This window comes from Macrobrachium nipponense, chromosome 12 (genome assembly GCF_015104395.2).
Source record: "Macrobrachium nipponense isolate FS-2020 chromosome 12, ASM1510439v2, whole genome shotgun sequence".
Taxonomy (NCBI): Eukaryota; Metazoa; Arthropoda; class Malacostraca; order Decapoda; family Palaemonidae; genus Macrobrachium; species Macrobrachium nipponense.
The window spans coordinates 98,420,749-98,430,291 of NC_087205.1; the positions used below are offsets into that span (position 1 = coordinate 98,420,749).

At 38.1% G+C, this 9,543-nt stretch overlaps 2 long non-coding RNA genes across 10 annotated transcripts; both read left to right on the forward strand.

Annotated features, from left to right (window-relative positions):
• The first annotated feature begins 2,353 nt into the window (after positions 1-2,353).
• LOC135225062 (uncharacterized) lies at positions 2,354-5,426 on the forward strand. Of its 9 annotated transcripts, none has more exons than XR_010316902.1 (4): positions 2,354-2,420; positions 3,651-3,809; positions 4,096-4,267; positions 5,280-5,426. It is a non-coding gene; the product is annotated as an uncharacterized LOC135225062 (long non-coding RNA). The 9 variants fall into 9 exon arrangements; XR_010316904.1 differs by lacking the exon at positions 2,354-2,420 and adding an exon at positions 2,427-2,483; XR_010316903.1 differs by lacking the exon at positions 2,354-2,420 and adding an exon at positions 2,434-2,529.
• A 77-nt stretch (positions 5,427-5,503) lies between these two features.
• Positions 5,504-8,296, forward strand: LOC135225063 (uncharacterized). Its single transcript, XR_010316911.1, has 3 exons — positions 5,504-5,526; positions 6,400-6,519; positions 8,180-8,296. It is a non-coding gene; the product is annotated as an uncharacterized LOC135225063 (long non-coding RNA).
• Positions 8,297-9,543: the final 1,247 nt, after the last annotated feature.

Genomic DNA, 9,543 nt, shown 5'->3' on the forward strand with positions numbered 1-9,543 from the left:
CTTAATGAGTTTACCGACTCCGCTTGCATCCCCACAACTTCATGCGTGCATCGAATCGAATTATTAAGGAAAATGAAGGATGTATGGGAACGACCGTAGACGTTTGTTAATGGGGGGGGGGGGGGGGGGGGGGGGGGGGGGGGGGGGGGGGGGGGTGGGGGGGGGGGGGGGGGGGGGAAATAATGCCAGTGGACAGTGTAGAATGTACTGACCTGCGGTATGTTAAGGTGGGTACACGTGAGAGCCGAACCTTGTATGTGTAAAACTGAGTTACGCATATACGGTTACAAGGTGTCAAAAATGTAGAGGACGAACCGTAACCACGTTAAGCACGTAACTTCATTTCAATCCACTGCGATCACCAGTCTGTCTCTGTCCGGGTTGTTTATTTACCGACGATGGCCACCATGCAAGTAGCAGCTGCCGCGTACATTTATACACATTTATTTAACGAAGATGAAGCGAAATAAAAAGAAGAGGAGGGGCAATCAAGGTTATATACTAGAAGGGTAGAATACAGTGGTCGGGAATTACTCGCTGACTTGAGATTCCAAGAAGTTTCTGGCCACAGTGAAGTCTTTTCTTCTTAATAGCTAATAATAAATTGAAGGACCTCTTCGTCACTTCAATCAGCCATGTAGACATATACGTACTGACTGACCAATACAAGGGACTCTACTATGGACGGTCTTGTTCATAGTCGGTGTTAACAAGTTCAGCAACCTCTGTTGTTACGCGTGTCATACAGGTCCCGTCCACACATGGCGTAACGTTCAAAGAGACCTCCCTTTGATGCGGGGAGGGGCCCAAAAAACCGACAATTGGCGGGACGGAGGGCCGAAACCGAGCCTCGAACCTCGCGGGTTCGGGTTCGGTTCGAGGGAACCGTCCACACTTGCGTTTTGTTACCCGAACCCCCGAACCCGCGAGAGGTTCGAGGCTCGGTTCGCCCTCCGTCCCGCCAAAATTGTCGGTTTTTGGGCCCCACATCAAAGGGAGGTCTCTTTGAACGTTACGCCATGTGTGGACGGGACCTGTATGACACGCGTAACAACAGAGGTTGCTGAACTTGTTAACACCGACTATGAACAAGACCGTCCATAGTAGAGTCCCTCTGGTTTTGGTCAGTCAGTACGTATATGTCTACCATGGCTGATTGAAGTGACGAGAGGTCCTTCAATTTATTAGCTATTACGAAGAAAAGACTTCACTGTTGGCCAGAAACTTCTTGGAATCTCAAGTCATTCGAGTAATTCCCGACCACTGTATTCTACCCTTCTAGTATATAACCATTGATTGCCTCCATCTTCTTTTATCGCTTCATCTTCGTTAAATAATGTGTATAAATGTACGCGCAGCTGCTACTTGCATGGTGGCCATCGTCGGTAAACAACCCGGACAGAGACAGACTGGTGATCGCAGTGGATTGAAATGAAGTTACGTGCTTAACGTGGTTACGGTTCGTCCTCTACATTTTGACACCTTGTAACCGTATATGCGTAACTCGGTTACGCATACAAGGTTCGGCTCTCACGTGTGTACCCACCTTAAGTAGCTCATTGAGACACCATATCCTGGGAACGAAGCTTTTCTTTTACAACTCAAGAAACAAAATCTTCAGTTTACGAATTATGTTAGCCATGTGAACTTAAATGATAAAAAGAATAATTTCAAAAATCACGAAGGGGTCATGCCTTTAAAATGGTTTGGAACCTAAAACTGCAAATTGTCGCCGGGAGGCATATTCCCGAACTGTTAACCTTCCCTGAAAAAAGCGGGATAACCATATCTTTAAAAAATAACCAAAGAATCTTCTTGAAAAACAATCTTCAATTAGTTTTCCTGCCCCCGAAGTTCCTACACTATAATGTATCAGATCGAACACGGCATGCAAAAAGACTGGGTTCTATCCCTAGCCTAAGAAAACGTGAAATGGCCTATGTCAAGATACAAAGACATTTTAGTGTATGCAGCATTTACATCTTTAAGCGCAAACGTGTTACCTTATTATTTGACTAAACATCTCTTTTACAAACTTGCCAGATACATGATCACGCGTACATACATAAATAGATTTGGTTCAAGCACTGTCAAGTTGACAACAACAAAATATCATACAAATTGAAGAACTCAAACCTTCGAAGCATTTTCGTGGCACTGTTCGCAACATCTCGATATTAAATGACACATGATAATTTATTAGTATTTCTATGTAAAAGAGTGAGGGAATCATTAAGATAAAAGATCAAAAGGGCAGAGCATAAACTGTGCAATATTTTTTTTGCATTACAAGTAAATAAAAATCAAAATAATACAATTACAAACAGTTATTTTTAAAAATAATCTTTTGAGTGTCGCCATCATCAAAATGTCCGAATCTGCGCTGCGCAAATGGCTAGAAGGCATTGGCAGAAGGCGCAGTAAGTAAACAAACCATCTTAAAATAGTTGCCTGATAACCCAAGCCTACTGCTTGAAGCTCGTGTAATAAACTGTCATGAGTAACATTCCGCAGTAACCCGTTTTAATAGTAATACTATGGATAAATTATTACAAACTAGTTTTATTAATGTGTTAAATATTGATCTCTGGGGTAGCTAGCTTAGTCATTGGTTTGAGCAAGATTACCTTGGTCGGGTCTAACCAAGAGTAAGTCCCTCTGCTGTTCGACTTGGCCAAATACCTAAGTTAAACTTGGTAATTTATCTGGGCGAGGACCGGTTGGCAAGTTTTTATAATTGAACCACCATTCATTTTTACACATGGATAATTGAACCCCTTTAAACTCAACCCCCAATCGACTAGTTTAGCCTGTTACCCTAGATGACTGTAAACAAACTGATTCTTTGCCAAGAACAAAATTAATTTCTGAGGCTTTTTGGTGCATTTCAAGCTTCGCAGGACCGAACAAGAAAGATGACTATTAGACAACAGTACTAGGTAATCAAAAATTAGGTATGTGGGGACCCCATTGGGGAATGAATATCACTAATTTGAATGGAACCCTACTATACTTAATAATTACAAGAGCGTATAAAATTTTTTGGCTCCGCTGCGGAATACTGGCTTAGATCTACCAAATGGTAGGTATGCTGACGTACCTACTAATTATAGAGACTGGGCAAGGCCAATTCTACCTTAACCTAACCTAGCCCACCAGATCCTACCTTACCCTTATGTACCCCCACCATAACTGGACTTATAGGTAGTGTCATGATTTACTGGAATGCATCCTACCGTGACTGTCTTTTCATAACCTAACCTAGGGAGTCACTACTGACATAGACTAGCCTGACTTGACTCGGAACACAGTAAATCCCAGAGTGAAATACCTATACAGTGCATCATAACCTCATCTTCATTGATTTAATGTAAACAAGAATGCCAAGTACACTACATCAACATAATGTATAGTAAATCACAAGCAAAGTATAAGTGTCTTGCTTAATTAAATGTGGTAGCTGCAATATTTACTCATTTTGATCACATAAACAGTGAAAGAAATTGCAATTTTACATTTATAATGCTTTGAATCTATATATTTTAGTGTATAACACAGACATAATGCTCCATTTTGCTTCAAAATCAAAAGAAAAAATTGTATCAAGCAAACACCACTGGAAATTTAAATGGTTGCTATTTTTTTTTCAGTCTGTCCATGAACTCTTATGCCCAGGATACTGTAAAGAAGACTTGAAAATGCTAACAGAAACAAACTCAGATTGAAGGAAAGATTCTAATACATCTCCAGAATGTATTTGCTGCAACGATTTTGATTAGTTCCAGGTGACAATGTAATATACATTGAAGGTACTGGCATAAATTTAGTGTAGCTCTTTATTTAAGATAACAAGATATTGAATGTACTGTACAAGTGAAAATATTTTGTAATTTTTATTATTCTTGTGCGACTGTATCAATTTTAGTACATAATGTTTATTGTGTTTAGTTATACAAAAAACTGTGTTTGATAATATGTATGTTCTTTTTACATGGAACATGAAAATGTTAAAGGATGATGCTTAGTTGAAGCTTACTTGAGAAATAATTGTGTTCAGAAGAAAATAAAATTTTTTTCTACCTATTGCAATTCCAGCCTGCGTAGTTGACAGACCTGCCGCAGCATTTCAAGTGGTAGCTGGCAAACCAGTTGTGGGCAAGCTCTCAGCCCAGGATCAAATCTTCATTTCCCACTGTGTCTTCAACTTCAGCACTACTTCAAATTGGCGGCTCTGCAACCCTTTCACCATTAAGTTGGTATGACACAGGTATGTTTTTTGGCATCTTATAGCATTTTGTTTTTGGTGGTTATAATTAAACGTCCTGCATTCTATGTCCTTGTGACGCTGCAATAAAAAACACAAGTAACGTACTTGCCAACAGCATTGGCTACATTGTGAAAAATTTTCAGTATTATGCCAAATAATATAAGTATAATTATGATCTATGTGCCATGTTAGTGAAGCATTCTTCTGATATTTACACTTAACTACTGAGTCACTTCCAATGGATGTTTATACTATTGCTCAATAATCATGATGTTTGAACTGTATCACAGCCACTTACGTTATGGAATCCGATATCTCAGCTATAAAAATGACATCTTTTATTTAAAGATATTTCATTAAAGTTGGTGATGCCAGTTAGTGAATTTCTAAAGTTAGCTGTATGTCTATATTTGATGCTGAATATGGTTGGTGAAAAGAATATATAATTCAGAAGCATTAAGAGGGAAGATGTAGATACTTAAGAAAGGTACTATTGGAAAGAAAAAGGCCTGAAGGAAGTGCTTGCAAGAGAGAATTAATGGGATATTATATAGAGGAATTTGACATACTGCTGATTAGTCTTTTGTTTAAGTATCTAAGGCAGCTAATATTGTGGAAGTTTTCTGCTTGAAGCTTTCATTCATGATTTGTTATTTTTCACAAAATTGCTTATAGACTCAGATTATGAGAATTAGCACAAAGATTTTTTCAACTCATTCACTTTCAGATGTTGCACACCAGAATAACTTCTGTGCAAAGGAGATTGTCCTTTTGAATAGCCATAAATTAAATGTTGATGCCATAATCCATATTTATAGAAATAATTTACTTGAAATAATAAATGTTGCTTTCATATTAGCAATGATTTATGAATTTGATGTGTCTAAAGTATGTATGTCTAGTGATGAATGGTACTGGGCCTCAGTATATTGCAAAGCCAGTACTATAAGATACTTGACTAAAGTTTAACTATTAAGTAATGCTATTTCTATGAGCCTCTTTGTTATTCCAGAATGGACGAGGAGGAAAGAAGATACCGAGAACACATGCAACAGTTTGCCCTTGAACAGGCCGCAAACCGATGTAGCCTAGTCTTAAGCCGCCAAAAATATGAAGCTATAGTTAAACATCTTTTGCATCCTCGAGTTAAGGTTGACTCCCAGTTCAGCACTGGGTCAAACAAAGAAGTTTAGTCTTGCTTATGTGACAAATGACAGCGGATCCTATTTTAAAACCCCATTCCCAATCATGAATCTCGGGTAAGTGGCCATACTGTACTGTATTACAATTTGGAATAGTCTGCTTTGTTGTAAAAAAACAGTAGCACACAAAATTTTTATTTGTGGGGGGTGGGAGTAAAGTCTTTTACCTGTACCTACACTTATACCTAAGTAGTACCTTGTTAGTGTTATGCTGTGTTCTGTGAAGTCATTTGTAAGTTGAATTTGTAATTCCAATAAAGTTAGCCTAGGCATCCAGCGCTTTAGTTAGCCTATGGCATATAGCATTTTGTGGTAATAAAGTTGTCAAAATTTAGTCTTTTTACATCAAGTTTATAATAAGTAAAAATCTTTTCTTTAATCTTTCCCTTCTATCCCTTGGAGAAAGGGACAATTAAATACTACATTAAATACATTAAATAAAATTATACATTACATAGTCAGGCATTGTAGGTAAACAGAAGTTTGTATCTTTGAAAATTTTGATCAGACATTTAAGTACTGTATATGGAGAAAAGACAATTGGTTTGCATTTTTTACTTTAGAGAATAGGTACACCCATATTTAAAATACTGTGGTAACAAATAACTGAAAATAATTTTCCTTTTGAAATGAAAAGTATTGATTTATTATTTTTATAGCGTAATCTGTATTTACATTTTAGCTGTGGATCTTGTCAGTCATCATCAAAAAGAGCTACTCATAGCCCATAGGATAAACTTTTTATTTACACTTTACTTCACTGTATAGGATGCACTATGAATTTCCTTGACTCCTTTCTTTGGAATAAAACTTTGTCTTGTGTCATGGTTGATCGTGTGTATGAAAGAATTTGTTCTGTTATAAAGACATGGTGTTCAGTACACTAATAAATTTAAACAGATTAATGATAAATTCATCTTTATATTCCAGAATCTTGTTGATGCAAAGACAAGGCTACAGGTTGTACATGCAGAGCAAATTTTTGACATAGTTTATGATATTCATACAAAGGAACTCAATCATGCAGGCTACAAAAAAGTCCTAGAGTATGTAAGTATACAGGATAAAATCTATCAAAGAGAGCAGTTATTTACAGTTTGTCCAAATAGTATGTGAGATTAACATTGTTTGTGTTTGCTACAGGAATAATTATAAGTTTATGGTACAAATTTTCTTATAGGTTTTTTTCTATCTAAGACAAAAACATTTCCCTTGAGCTCACTACTTAAGTTTTGCTATACGTATCTGTGTGTTTTATGTTTGCTACAGGAATAATTTCAAGTTTATGGTACAAATTTTCATTATAGATTTTTTTGTATCTCTTGAGTTTTGCTATATCTGTATGAAGAACAAATCCTCCTATGCAAATAGGGGAGTTGTGCCAAAATCTATGTTAACTGTTTTAGGATGATAAAAGGGCAGTGCAAGTTACCAGTGAATACAGTATAGTATATGGATAGATATGTGATACTATAAACTTGAATACAATTGTTGGAAACTTGTGACACCAAGTGTACAATAACAGTGACATTCTTGGTAAAGTACTCTCTCTCTACAAGCATGTGTAAATACTTGAAGCACCCACTTTTATCAAGGTCTGTCCATAAGATTACAGTACACATACACTGACCACTGAGTTACATTTCTGGACTGTAATGCCTTCCATTTAGTCCATCTTGCTTACTAAGCAAGTAAAGTAGCAAAGTGAGAAGAGACCTAAAGGATGGATAAACAGTAAATAAAAAAAGACATAAATGCAGCTGTGGAAGAATGGATGAAACTACAGCAATGTTACTGGATGGAATTACATTGAGAATAATAAAATTACCAGATGCCTTTACCACTCAGTAATGAAATTAAAGCATTGATGGAAAGCAAGTGAGCTTTGAAGGGAATGGGATCAACTCGCATGCTAGTTAAGTCAATAACAGAGTCATTTGAATAAGTTCTTTCTTTGTCTGACCCTGCCAATTCCTGCAAAGATGGTACGTATTGCAATTTCATGGTCATTTTTGTTTTTTCTTTTGTACATGCACATCATTATTAGTGGACAAGAAAAAAATATTAAAAAAGATCTTCAGTGTATGTTTAACTTAACAGAACAGAAAAGTAGTGACAAATATTGTGCTTTGTTACCAGCTAGTTAAAAATTTACTTTTTGGATTTTGAAAGAAATTTTTTTAGTTACAAATAAAACATCTTCCAGAGAGCTTACTATTGAATGAATGGGCAAGGTAAACTCTAGAGTACTATCAGCTTTCATACTGTGCATTCTATCAGGATTCAACAATATGCCTAACATCTGGTTACAATTTAACAACTTAACTATTCAGACTCAACCATGAAAGGATTTGCATTTTCTGCACCTAAAGCTTATTTTTTTTTTTTTTGTTTTTTTTTTTTTGCAACCTATGCACGTGCCATATGTATACTTTATAAGAATTACAGTTCTTGAGATAATATTCCAGTTATCAAACTAGCAACAAGGTATGCATCATGCTGGTTTAACTTAGGAGTAAGATGTTCACCTTACATGCATTATATATAGGATTTGGCCTTTGATGGAAACTCAGTAGGTTTAATTTATAAAGGACCCTGTAGCACATGTAGGATATTAAACCTTTTACGGAGGACTTGGAATGTTAACATTAACTTGAGGAATTTTGTTAATTTTCATGTATTTCATATACAGTACATCCCTTCATTCCAGGTTCAGCGATACTACTATGGTATTACTAGAGGCTTCTTGCAAGAATTTACGCGAACCTGTCCATGGTGTGCACAGTTGAGGCCAACTACAATCATTTCTACAAAACAGTTTCACAGTCATGCAAAGAGGATGTGATGGTAAGTAAATTTGCTATATTTCTCAACACCCTATATTTAGGGTGCGATTTAAACCTTTGAGATTCTGATGCATCAGGCGTAATTTACCAAATTTGTTTTCATGAAACTTACCTGACAGATATATATAGCTGTATTTCTGACGTCCGACAGAATTTCAAAATTCGCGGCACACGTAAGTGGGGCGGTCAGGTGGGTAGTACCCATTCACCCGCCGCTGGGCGGCGGATATCAGGAACCATTCCCATTTTCTATTCATATTTTTTCTGTCGCCGGTGCTGCAAACATCTGTTTACAGTACCTCCGTCTAGGATTTTTTCATTATCTCGCTTAATATTATCTGGATTGACTTTGGTATCGACTTCTGGATTGGGTTGTTTGATTGGCTTTTGATTTTGGAATTGGCTTTTCTAGATTCAGTATGTCTGGATCAAGTTCGGGAAGTTTCAGAGTGTGTGTGAGGAGTGAATGTAAGGTGAGGCTTCTTAAACCTTCAGTTGATCCTCACACAAGTTTGTATGGATTGCAGGGGGCATGTTTGCGTGGTTGATGATCGGTGCAATGAATGTAAGGATTATTGGATGATGATAAATGGAGGATGTATGAGACCTATCTGCGTAAATTGGAGCGCGATAGAGTCAGGAGGTCTTCCCCTCCAAGGGCAGCTCTACTAAAGGTAAGGATAGTAACATTTCCTTTCCTCCTCTAACACCAGTAGATTTTGCCCAACCTAATCCTGTTTTGTTGCCTTCGGGCCCCAGTGCTGTGTCTGGAGAAGGTAACACCCTTTCTCTGATTCTAGAGTCTATTCGTGCTCTCGAATCTAAAGTTTTGGCCCTAGAAACCGGCCCAGTGAAAGTTTGTGTTAGTGCCCCTAGTGTTGTGGAGGGGGCGTCAGATCGGCCCCATAATGCTCTAGGTCCTAGACCTCTAATCGGACTCCCAGGACTCAGGGAGTGGGTATGTCGAAAGCCGCAAGAGGGTTACGGGGGCCTTCCCACCGATCTGGCATCCCTTCGGCAGCCTTGTTGCTAAATCCCAGGCTGCCAAGAGCGCGCACGAGCGCGTATCCTGAAAGATTGCTTTTCGTTCCTCCCCGAAGCGTCCTCCCCGCGCAAGAGGTGGAGCGCTCGGAGAAGACTCGCGTCCGTTGAAAAGACTTTTCGCTTTGAGGACGCTTCACGTCCTAGGTCTCCTCTTTCGTCAGAGGACGCTTATGACGCCTTTCCT